The sequence below is a fragment of the Lolium perenne genome, chromosome 5, assembly GCF_019359855.2.
Source record: "Lolium perenne isolate Kyuss_39 chromosome 5, Kyuss_2.0, whole genome shotgun sequence".
Taxonomy (NCBI): domain Eukaryota; kingdom Viridiplantae; phylum Streptophyta; class Magnoliopsida; order Poales; family Poaceae; genus Lolium; species Lolium perenne.
This window is the reverse complement of record NC_067248.2, coordinates 193,868,478-193,874,598: the sequence shown is the minus strand read 5'-3', so window position 1 is coordinate 193,874,598 and position 6,121 is coordinate 193,868,478. Positions and strand designations below refer to the sequence as shown.

Below are 6,121 nucleotides of genomic sequence, written 5' to 3'. Positions count from 1 at the left end.
CCGTTCCCACCTATAATTCTGCTACCAGCCAATGTCTTGCAACAAGTTGAACCCTCGCATCTTACTCAATCAAGACAGAGCCCATAATATCATAAGGCTGCACTGGAAGTACACTAAACACGGAAGACATAGCAATCTCTTTGTTCCTGGGTGGCAAACCACAAGTGTACTCACCCCCCAGGTCACCACCACATACCATGGTTTTCACTGCCAGGTATGTAGCCCCAGGTAGCCACTCAACATAATCCAAAGCCACACCAATTCCACCCAGGTGTTTCATTAAGGTTATTAACTTTAATTTTTTTCTAACAACACTTTAACCAACAAGTAAAACCAAGCATTGGCATCATTTTTAAATCACTTCTGACAATCCTAGCAGTTTGTGTTTAAAGGGTGGCTACACACTACTAGAATCTAAGCATAGCATAATACTTTTCTTTTGAAAACAAAATCCCTACCATGCATACTAATTGAAAACACTAATGCATAATTATAAAATAGGTAGGATTTGAGTGTCACTTGCCTTTTTGGTGGTCGAAGCGCGTTCACTTCTCTTAATCAAAATACGTGCCTCTCCGTACGAACTATAATATAAAATATAGCACAACATAAACACACCATTCAACAACAACAACAAAATCAAACAACATTCAATATGAACAATCATAGACATGCATGCATGCTATGCACCAATTTATTTCACAAGAGAGGTAGTGTGTATATGTTGTATTGTGTGTTCTCTGATATGTGCAATAATAATGAAGCTTCCTAGGTATTTAATTTGGTTTAGAAAAACAATAATTAAGTATCTACTTAACATACACAACCTTATTAATTAGCTACCACAAGACTTATGTTTAGTAAAAATATAAACTTGACTTCCCTGGATAGGTTACAGTAGTACAAGATTAGACCAATTGGAATTATTCAAAAATAATTTATAGAATTTGAATTATCGTCAAATTACTGATTTGTATAGATTTTACTAAAGCAAGTTTGTGCACGTGTCAAAGTTGTACAACTCCTATACCAAGTTGAAGTACATGATCTGAGGATTCCAGAAAGTACAAATTTGTTAAATTTGGACTAGTAGATTATTTGATATAATTTTTATAGTGAAAAAGGATTAGTTAAATCATTTGAATTATGATTCGAAAACTAATACATAACATATACAGTATTCTTGCATATTTGGATTCTACATGTTATAAGCTTTCCAACGATATAAAGTTTGTAAATTTTGGACCTCTGGATGATTTTATAATGAATTTCTAAGTTAGACACATAATCTGATATTTAAAATTTACATTTAAAATTAGTTTGACCGAGACGCTGACTGTACTGTATAGTTGACTGCTGACTGTACAGTTGACTGCTGACTGTACTGCTGACTGTACCGCTGACTGTACTGCTGATCGTACCGCTGACCGTACTGATGACTGCAGTTTGACTTTGACCAGACTGAATTGACTATGTTGATGTCATGATGATGTCATAAAGTTGACAGAAAAATTTGCTCAGATGGAAAAACTTTCTACATCAAAGTTGTATAGAATTAATAGATCTATCTAACGCATAATTTACTTTTCACAACGGTTTAATATGTTTGACAAGATCTGGGTTATACCTTATAAGATCTGAATCTTGCAACACGATTTTCTCCTTGCTCGGTGAACGAAACAAGGTGAAACTTGCGGCAATTGAAAGATCTTGACGAGAGGAACAACTTCCGTGTTGAGGTCATGATGATTCGAGATCGTTTTGAAACTCGATTTGGCTCCGGTTGACTCGAAATAGATCTATAGATGAGCGATAAATCCGTACGTTAAATCGAAAAACTTTCAACATGAAAGTTGTAGAGGATGATCAGATCTACATACTCACCAAAGGAATTTGGATTTCGTGAAACGAGCACGAACTAATTGAAGATTCCCTTTGTCAGGTCTGACACCTTGCGATGCGAAATTATCCGTGTATGGTGGATGAAAAGAGATGAGATTGGTCGGGATTGAAAGATCTCGACGAGATCTACAACTTTCGTGTAGACCCCGAAACGATTTGAAGTGGTTTTGATGGTCAAATCAACGAGTTAAGATTTCGTTGATGTAGGGTTTCGAGAGGAGAAAAGGGAAACTGTGACGTGGTGCTGGTTTTATATAGGCTATAGGTCGGTGGAAAAGGTGGGGCTCGAAGTTAGGAATGCGTAGAAACAAACGGATCTGAAATCGGAGTTGTGTAGATAGAGATATTAGAGTTTAAGTGAAGGTAAATTTTACATATTACGGGATCAGATCCATCGATCTGATCGATCGTGGCTGGGGTCGGTCGGCCGGCTGGGCTGGCCGCTTGCTGGCCCGCTCGGCCCGTTTAATTTTTTTTTCTTTTTTTTCTTTTTCTTTCTTTTTGCTATTACTTGTTTCTTTTATAAAATGAGTTTTATAACTCCGATTTCAGTGAAACGAAATTCTATAGGTTTGTAAAATTATTTTGATCAGTATAGGATAATAAAAGGATTTAAATTTTATAAATTTTTATTTTATATCATTTTATTACTACTATGCCATTATGCCTATATGTGAATAGTTTTAACATACGCATACCAAATAAGTTTATAAAATTTTGTAAAAATCAAAATAGTGTTTTAGGACAACAAGGAATCTGTTTAAAATCTATTTGTGAAAATAAAATAATAATTATATACACTTGGTCAAATTGGAAACTTGGGCAATATTTTGCAAACAGAATTTTCTCGCATTTTGTTTTCTCAAATAAAAATGCATTAAGGATTTGAAAACTTTGGAAGCAAGGATATGTTTGATTTTGAAAATACTTTAAAATCAATAGTCTTTAAAAATACTAGTTTTGGGATTAACTTGTCAATAACTATAAAAAGGTTTGTTTCTTTGTGAATTTTTAATCACAATCAAGCATTAAACTTATTTTTATTTCACATTCCAAAATTTAGAAAATTTCGGGATGTGACAGTGGAAGATAAGGGTGAAAACTTACTAACAAACCACCGGTTCCGAGTCTCCAAACTAGCTGTGATGGCGTTTTCGCGCGCTATCTGTTGAGAGATCTTATCACTTAGAGCTTCTTTAGCCTTGTGAAGTCTTTGTCGAAGATCTTCAACAGTAGCGGCTTCTCGCTCAGCCCTTTCGCGAGCTTTTTCGCTTCGCACGAGCTTAGCGGCAAGATCTTCAGCACGTTTTTCGGCTTGCTCGAGGTCCTCTAAAGTGGAACCAAAAGAAAAAATCAGTTCAGATACATAATAACTCTGTCGAGGAAAAGGTGTAGCACGCAAAGTAAAGAAGGTATTACCTCTCAGATCCTCGGTGGCATCACGAAACCCAATAAATTGGGTACCAGTTGTGATGAGGCGCTTCATCAAAGACTGTACATAGTGTCAGGTAAAAGGTTAGAAGAGGAAAAACTCGGCAGATGATCAGAAAAGAGAGTCAAAGCAAAATAATAAATCGAGATTAACAGGAAGACTTACATCTTCCAAAATGGAAGTCGAAGGACCACCTACGACAATCGCATGGCCATCGCCAACCTCTTGAATGGATCGTAGCGAACAAGAGGGGGGTGAATGGCGCTACGACAAGTTTTAGTCTTTTTCAATTTTTATGCAACGGAAGGTAAAGGTGTGAACTTTAGCAATAGGGGTGATCCTACAATGAATATCGGACAAGTGCAACAAGTAAAGGAATCAACAAGATAACGAGAGTAAGGAGCGAGACAACCGGGGGGCGCGAGGCGAGTCGAGGTTTGTTTCCCGCAGTTCCTTCCACTAAAGGAAGTACGTCTGCGTTGAGGAGGTGCTAGTCTCACACAAGAGACTAGGCGGCCACAACACGAAGGAAGGCCTCACCTTCTTCCTCGAGAGAGCTCCACGGAGGTGCTCTCCCTCTTCCACTAAGGCACCGATCGAGGCGGTGATTCCTTCACAAGGTTGGGGCGAGCTCCACACACAAGGATGCTCCCAACACCCTATGGATCTAGTACATCACCAAGATAGACTCCATAGCTGCACATCTCCAATGCTCCACCATAGGAACCCATCACCAATGCTCCACCAAAGGAACTCTTCCAATGCTCCACCAAAGGAACTCTTCTCCAATGCCCCACCAAGGAACTCTTCCAATGCTCCACCAAAGGAATTCTTCTCCAATGCTCCACTAAGGAACCCTACCACCAAGATCCACTAAGGAATAGCTAGTATTGGTGAAATCTCTCTTGGTAGAACTATAGATCGGGGTCTCCTCCACCTATCCTCAAAGTTTGGGCAAGATTGGTTGGATGGGGAAGGAGATCCTCAAGGATTAAGCTCAGCAACAATGGAGGAGAGAGGGGGAAGAGATAAAATCGTGTTGGGGAAGAAGGGGCCCTTAAATAGGCTCCTCCAAATCCAACCGTTATGTCCAGATTTGGCCTAAGCGGTACTGCCGCTTCAGGGAAGCGGTACTACCGCTCTGAGTTCGAAATCCTCCCAGATCTGGTCAAAGGACGCAGAGCGGTACTACCGCACGAGGTACCGCTTGAGGTACCGCAATAGGGTCCAGACCTTACTGGATCCAAAGCAGTACCAGAGCGGTACCAGGGCGGTACGACCGTAACTCGGTTACGGTACCTAAGCGGTACCGAGAGCGGTACTACCGCTCGTGAGCGGTACTACCGCCCCAGGTACTACAGGGGTACCGCAACGTGTTTCTGGGGGACGGAATCAGCGCAGACTCAGAGCGGTACCGAGGGTGGTACCTATAGGGGTAGCGGTACTACCGCTACAGGTACCGGTAGTACCGGCCTGGCTAAATCTGGTTTTCTTCCCTTTTTCTCTCCAACCATGTCACCTCACTAAACACACACAAAACCAGAAAACCTATCAACTACGCTTCAGTCTTCCGATCTTGACGCGTCCAACGAGGTCACCGTGCTCTTGCAAATCTAACAATGATACTCAAGGCACACGGTGAGATTACTCAAGTGTTGTCATCAAACACACAAAACTTGGGGTGTGAATTTTGCTCTTACAATCTCCCCCTTTTTGGTGTTTGATGACAACACAAGAGTTGACAATAACATATGATATTATGATGAGATATTTTAGATTTGCAAAAACTTGACGGAGCTCTCCCTACACATGTGCATATCATGAATATGTGTTTGAATACAAATACACATGTTATAGAGACATTACTCCCCCTAGTTTTTACAAACCAAGCACATATGCAACATAGATAAATGACATGTTCAAGTAGCATATGCACAATATGGAGACAACATAATATCATGCACGGAGATTTGGGTGAAGTTATCATACCATAGCCTTGAGAATACCCAAACTCACAATAAGATGCCTCCATAGGGTTGTTGATGTAGCCATAAGACAAGATAAGCAACTAGAACCAAACGGCTACAAACAACAAGGGTCCGGAACCTCTCCCCCTTTGGCATCGGAACACCAAAAAGGAGGGTAACAGAACTAGAAGGATGGAGAAAAAGAACATACAACCAAGCTTGCAAAAATCACGAGATAACAAGGTTGAAAGAGGTTCTCCAAAAACAAGAAGAATAAAGCAAAGAAGAAAGACAAAACAAGGTCACGAGAAACCGAAAAACCCTCAAGGAGGGGGTGTTGGTGGCCGAAGCTACCGCGTAAGAGTATAGTAGTTGTGAGGTCGCGTAGATGTATCTAGGACTCACGGACTACAACTCAACATGAAGCTCATAAGTCACTTAATTGACAAATAGCAAATGTTTTGGATTTCTTTATGCATTATGGGGGGAGGGATAGCTCAATGAATTTAAACCGCACTCCCCCTATGCCCATGCGTGCCTTTCATCTAGATATGACGGTAAGAGTGGTATGTGCGCACGACGGTCAAGCAAAGTTTGATGGATCAATGATATTTAGCTCATGCCTCAACTCAATGAAACGCTTCTCATCCAAGGGCTTCGTGATATAGGATAGTACAATATCTCCGCGAGCAATGTGGTCCTTGGTGCTAATATAGGATAGTACAATATCTCCGCGAGCAATGTGGTCCCGGATGAAGTGGTTCCGTATCTCAATGTGCTTCATCTTGCCATGAAGAACCGGATTGTAGGCGATCTTGAT

General features: G+C 40.6%; 1 long non-coding RNA gene across 1 annotated transcript; it reads right to left on the bottom strand.

Annotated features, from left to right (window-relative positions):
* Positions 1 to 482: 482 nt before the first annotated feature.
* LOC127298168 (uncharacterized) lies at positions 483 to 2,104 on the bottom strand. The gene is made up of 3 exons (XR_007849646.2): positions 1,885 to 2,104; positions 1,628 to 1,799; positions 483 to 584 (listed from the first exon to the last, which is right to left on the bottom strand). It is a non-coding gene; the product is annotated as an uncharacterized lncRNA (long non-coding RNA).
* Between the last annotated feature and the right edge of the window lie 4,017 nt (positions 2,105 to 6,121).